At 39.5% G+C, this 6,537-nt stretch overlaps 1 non-coding gene across 1 annotated transcript; it reads left to right on the top strand.

Annotated features, from left to right (window-relative positions):
- The first annotated feature begins 552 nt into the window (after positions 1 to 552).
- LOC141624720 (small nucleolar RNA R71) lies at positions 553 to 659 on the top strand. The gene has a single exon (XR_012534526.1). It is a non-coding gene; the product is annotated as a small nucleolar RNA R71 (small nucleolar RNA).
- Positions 660 to 6,537: the final 5,878 nt, after the last annotated feature.

Below are 6,537 nucleotides of genomic sequence, written 5' to 3'. Positions count from 1 at the left end.
TTGGTTTCTCATGGGAGGTGAGGTGTATGTTGGTTGAGGGTTTTGAACGTTTTGGCTTTTGTATGAGAGATTTGGATGGAATTTGGTGTTTTCATTGTAATAGTTTGAATAAGGGGTACCACTCTTGTATGCTTGGAAAACATTCACTTGTTCATTTGTTACCCTACATTCACTTTGGTCATGTCCCAAAGTTCCACAATTCTCACATATCCCATTGGGATTGATGAAGATGCCGTCATGGCATTAACATGATGCTTTGGTGATTTTGAGGCTTCTTCAAGTCTAGCCATAGCTTTTTCAAACTTCAAATTGATGGTATCAATGTGAGCACTAAGTTGAGCACCCAATTGAGTAATGGAGTCCACTTCATGCTTTCCTCCCCTAGTAGACTTGCGAGGTCTACTATATTGTGAGTTATGGACCGCCATTTCCTCAATTTTGTTCCAAGTTTGATTGTCATCAACTTCGGTGAACATTCCATTTGATCCCATGTTGTTCCTTGAATCTTCATAAAGACCGTTCCAAAATTGTTTTACCAAGAACCACTCGCTAGGTCCATGATGAGGACATGAGCGACAAATTCTCTTGAATCGCTCCCAATCTTCATACAAAGATTCCTCATCCGTTTGCTTAAAGCCCGTAATTTGAGCTCTTAGCATGTTAGTCTTTTTCGGTGGATAGAACTTTTTGTAGAAAGCTACAACCAACTTTTTCCAAGAATCAATTCCGAGAGTAGCCTTATCAAGGCCTTTCAACCATTGTTTCACGGTGCCAATTAGAGAAAAAGGATATAAGACCCATCGAATTTGGTCTTGAGTTACACCGGTTTGAGAAATCGCATCACAATAGTCACAAAAAGTCTCCATATGAGAATGAGGGTCTTCACTAGGCATCTCTCCAAATTGGCTTCTTTCGACTAATTGGATAAATGCGGATTTGGCAATAAAATTTCGGGTTAGATGTTGTGGTGTAGGAGTACCATTGGGTAGGTTCTCCTCGGTGGGTACGGAATGTGATGAAAACTTAGGCATTGTGGGTTAATTTTGTGTTGGATTTTGTATTGGGTTCTCCTCACCTTCTCTTGCAAAAGGGGTGATGAACTCAATAGTATTTGGTTGATTATCTACAACCTCACCAATACCTCTCAAAGTTCTCCTAGCAAGTCTTCTATTGGTTGTCAAAGTTCTTTCAATTTCGTGATCAAAGGGTAACAAGTCACCTTGTGACCTTCTAGACATGCAAAATATAAAAAAACTCGAAAACAATTAGAACAAACCTTGAGGAGTTTTACTTCCCCAAGGCAAAGAAAGACACAAATAATAACAATGTAAGAAAATATAAATCATGTTAACACCGTCCCCGGCAACGGCGCCATTTTTGGTCGTGTTCCCTCGTGGGGTTTAGTTTTTCAGTACTTGTCGTTAGGAGCACCTAGACCAAAACACAATTTATAACTTCACCAACAACTCTATAATTAGTAAAGAGGTAAGTAAAGGTCGGATCCCAAGGGACGGGAATTGAGATGAGATTTCTATTGTAACTAGTGGTGTCTTAAGGGTGTCACAATTGGGGTTTGAAGTAGAAGATCACTAAACTAAATAGCAATGAAAGTAAACAAGCAAGATGAATTAAAAGGGATGTAAACAATTGAGAAAAGGCACTAGGGTGTCATGGGGTCATAGGGGATTCATGGGAATTGATCATACAAACATATTCTCAAGTTATAAGCAAGCAATTATTGTTGTGATGGATCGAGTTGGTTTATATCTTACAATCCTAGGAAAGTTTGGGTCCCGGAGCCGAATCGATTAGATTGTACAACACCTACAAGTCGACTTAATCTTCCCTACTCAACAATATGCATGGTCTAATGAGACTCGAGTTGGTTTATGTCTTACAAGTCTCATTGAAAAGATAGGTGATGGGTAAAAAATGCAAAGATTCATAGGCTCACATTTCATCAAACATAACATGTGCATAAGTTGAGATCACAACAAGCAAGCAAATAAACTATGAAAGCATATTAATTTAAGCATGAATCATTCCCCATGTTGGTTTCCCTTAATTACCCATTAACCCTAGCTATGGAAACTACGCACTCATTATCATGTTGAACATGCTAGCAAGGTTGTCAATCATACCAACAAAGTGAAATATGATGAATAAATGAAAGTGATTAACAATAATTAAAAAGGGATTTAGAGAATTATACCTACTAATGATTCCAATAATAAAGCAAAGAATAAAAGAAGTACTTGATGCTTGATTGAGAGGTTGTCAATCTCCCAATAATAACCCAAATAATCTTCAATTACCCAAAATAAAGGATGAACAAGAGAGAGATTAAGGAAATAAAACTTGTATTAAAACTCGATTAAATGTTGATCACAAGATTAAAGAGAGATTTGATTGATATTAACTATACTAAAGATTGCTAAGAAGAACATGCTCTTCTAATTAGACTAATGGGGTATTTATAGTGGGGATTAGGTGTATGAATTAGGGTTTTAACTAAGGGCTTAAATGACGATTAAGTCCCTTGTTGAGGAATCGTCGGTCTCTTAGGGAGACTCCGGTCTCTAGGGAGACTCCGGTCTCTAGAAAAAGATGTGCATCCTTCCTTGAAGCTTGTAGAAGACGAAATGGGACTGTCTGGGAATCCGGGCGTCTTTAGCGCGAGACGGGCGGATTTGGCAGCTTCTGGACGGGCGTCCAGAAGAGAAAGAGGGGCGTCTTTGGGTGGTTTTACCCGAGCGTCCGGCTGAGGAAGACGCACGGGTTGTGGGTGAGGGACGGGCGTCTTCAGGGGAAGACGCACGGATTGTTAGGCAGTCTCGTTCCTTCTTCTTTTCTTTCTTTTCTTCATAAAATCCTTGAGGATTTCCTCGGGGATGCAAGGATCTTTTCTCATTATTGCCCATCTACTATAGTATGTACAAAGGCCTTCTAATCTTGTCTCTCCTTGATGCTTTGTCATTGAATTTAATCAATTTAGCCTCATTTTGCCATGAAAATGCAAGGTTTGCACTCCTTTCCTACCAAGGACATAAAACCTCAAAGAATATGCAAAACAAAGAACTAAAGACAATAAATGACCCAAATATGCACTAAAAAGCATGGGAACAAGGCTAATTCGGGGAATAAATATGCTCTAATTATGGTCACATCACCTGTCTCAAATTCCACCCCCATTCCACCACTGACCTCTGATCAGTTGGGCCAAATGTTAGCGTATTTCGCACAGTTTCAAATTAATAATAAGATGAACCAGTTTGCTTACGACTCGTCTCCTTTACATCGCAATTACATTTCTGAAAATGTTTGTTTTAATAATGACTTTTGTAGATACCTCATTTCTGCACCTCCCGCAAACCACCCGGTGATGATTGGGCCGCATGCTTGGTACGCGAAACGATTTGTGACAGTTCGTAAGTTTATTGTCAAGTGATTGCTCAAACACTGGTGTCTACCTCTTAATTGTCATCTACGCGCCGATACGGTCGTTTTGACAGTAATTAGAGTACATTTGAAGTCCGGGCCTAAAACCGTCTTCATTTTCTGATAACCGCTAAATCCCGAGTCAGAATGTTCTGGAATGTTCCGGATATTTCTATTCCATATTTCACAATCTTTTAATCTTTGGTAAAGAATTTCTCGTAATATTCACACAAAATATTAAGGAAAATAAGATTAATCCATTATTCCATAAACTAAACACGGAAATCTTTCTTCCGCAGGAGGAAACCACCTGGGAACAGACGCAGCAGCTGCTGCGCCTCTTCCAAGGGACGCAGTGCCTGCTGCGCCTCTTCCCAGGTCCTTTTCTGCGTATTTTTCGTATCTTTTCATATCTTTTCGAGATTCACTTCCAAAGTCTCTCCGAAAACCCTAATTCCTTCACGTGATTAGTATAAATAGGAGTCTTCGCTCCTCATATTTCTCACGCGAGTGTCCGCCCTTCTCTTCTCCTTTTGCATTCTAGACCACGTTCTTACTTTTTGGCGTCTACGTGCTTGAACTTTCGACCACGTAAGCTCGGATCCTTCTGAGTACCAGCCACGTTTGCATGACCGACCAATTTGACCAACTCCACAATCAATCAACTTAATAAATCTTAACCGTTTTCCTCTTATGAGGGCACTTTCGTTACATTCGAGTCGAGCATCACTAAAACATAAACTTGGTTCATCTCGTTTCGTCAAACATGTAAGTCTGAGGGTGTAAATCCTTCTTTTCATTATTGTTATTTACTTTTTATAATCATGTTGTAAGGTTTATGTCGAAAGTACTTCTAAAAACCGATTTGTAAAATCATGTTTAAAACCCTTTTTACGGATTATCAGGAGACAAACGTCAAGAAAGGACGCAGCAACTGCTGCGCCTCTTCGACGGGACGCAGCACCTGCTGCGCCTCTTCGTGAGGCTGCCGCAGTTCCTGCTTCCTTTCTTCTTCCTTCGTCTTCTGTCAATTCGTTCGTTTTGTTATTTTCTTTCGTTAATTGTTCATTGTTCATATGACGACTTAAGCATAATAATTCTAACAATTCGACCTATTGTTAATCACTGTTAGTATATAATTCATCGTTAATTCCCGACTTAAATCCCTTATAATGCAATATTTGAGGGTTTTCGTCATTGAAATCAATCCGGGTTGTAGAGATTCGATTCTTTCATATCGAGTTTCTGGAATTCGATCTTTGATATATTCCCACCTGTTTGTCCGTCATTAGTTCTTCATTAATTCGTCATATTTACCCTAGTTAGTTCACTCATGTCACTAATCAATATTTCATTCATGTAATTAATTCATATTAATCGGTTTTATTCATGTTTTATCGCTTTTATGACTCATTCACATGTAATTAATGTATTAAATCACTTTCATCCGAGTCATATATCATAATTGAGCATTGAAATCACCAACGAATATTAATGATTTGCAGTTCCGGCTTTACAGCCAGAACTTAGCCTTGGAACAGACGCAGCAACTGCTGCGCCTCTTCTAGAGGGCGCAGCTCTGCTGCGCCTGTTCCAGGTTGATTTCTGTCCCTGAACATCCGCTCTGCCTTGACCTAGTTTAATTAGTTTACGTATTAATCTACTATTACTCGTATTATCGCCTAATTCCTGTTCGCTAATTTGTTTATTCTTTTTTCCCAAATTATCCGTTTTTAAAGGTATTTTCAACATAAATCACGAATCCGTTGTAATTATTGTATTTTTTTTATCGCATTGTTTGTATGCTTCCACATGTAATTGATTCTAAATCTCTAATTCGACTCAATTGTATGTTAAATTAGTTGTTTCACCGACTTAGTATTAATTCTCACATGTTAGGATCAAAACTTGGATGTTGCATTGCATTGCATATAATCGACAATATATCAAGTATAGACGATTTTCCCTAATCATTAGTAGAGGCCGCTATCGAGGCGGGCGGGATTAGGTGTTCGATCAAAAGAGCTTCCTAATACGTACCCTCACCCCTTACTCCAGATCTCTGTGAACATCCGTGTTCATTGGCATCCACGAGAGTCATTCTAGACATAGAATGCTAAGGGTAACGAGTTCTTAGTGTTTATGTCACTACTTTGTGTCTTGACATGACACGAGATATTCGAACGGTTTCCAATTTTCCACAATAAATTGGTGGCGACTCCACAAATGCAAACGCTTGTTTCCCAAGCGCCCCCGTGGCCCATGTCCACAGTTTGGCGACTCCGCTGGGGATAATACACTTACGTGTAGCCAAAAGGGTGAAACTTGAACAAGGTTAGGGAATAGTTTGTACAAGACAATTTTCGGTTTTTCATAACTCGGTCTTCCTAGATCGTTTTATTCGGCCTTCCTAGGCCCAACCCAACCCATTCGACCAATCGTCCCGTCTAAACGGTCCTAATTCTTATTTGGGCCTAAGGATGGATAGCGATTGACGTCATCCATACCATGATGCTTACTCCTGTTTGTATCAAGGACTTTCACTACTTGAGGAAATGGATTAGGAATCGGCCTTACTCTTGTTTGGTACGAGCCTCTCCACAGACTTCGAGTTTGATTGTTCTGTATGGCAACCCACCCTTTAAACCAAAACCCTTTTAAATGCACTCAACATCCCGTTATAATGCTTGCATAAATGTTTGTACCTTACGGGATCACCATTTCTAAATGAAACCATGACGATTTTTGTAAAATCAAAATCCCTTTAAAATGAAAATTTCAAAAAAGCCAGTGATTAGCGCAAAACTGAGTCAAAACTCTGTCCATTTGTCGAGTCAAAATTCCGGGCCCAAGCCCATTTCAAAACCTCACATCGGGTCCACTCCTACAACTACACTATAGTTGACTAGGACACACATTTTCAAACTTTGTCATCTTTTCAAAACTCACTCGACACAAGTGGCACACACCCACTTCCCAAGTCAAAACATTTCTTTCTTAGTATGTGTGCTAGAATGGTCGATCGTGTTTTGATTCATCGTCGGTCTCTTATCCAGTTTCCAAGATGCCTGGAACAAGCGATGTGAACTTCAATAAACT

This window comes from Silene latifolia, chromosome X (assembly GCF_048544455.1).
Source record: "Silene latifolia isolate original U9 population chromosome X, ASM4854445v1, whole genome shotgun sequence".
NCBI lineage: Eukaryota > Viridiplantae > Streptophyta > Magnoliopsida > Caryophyllales > Caryophyllaceae > Silene > Silene latifolia.
Note: the sequence above shows the minus strand (reverse complement) of the source record. Positions and strands in the feature narration are given on the sequence as shown.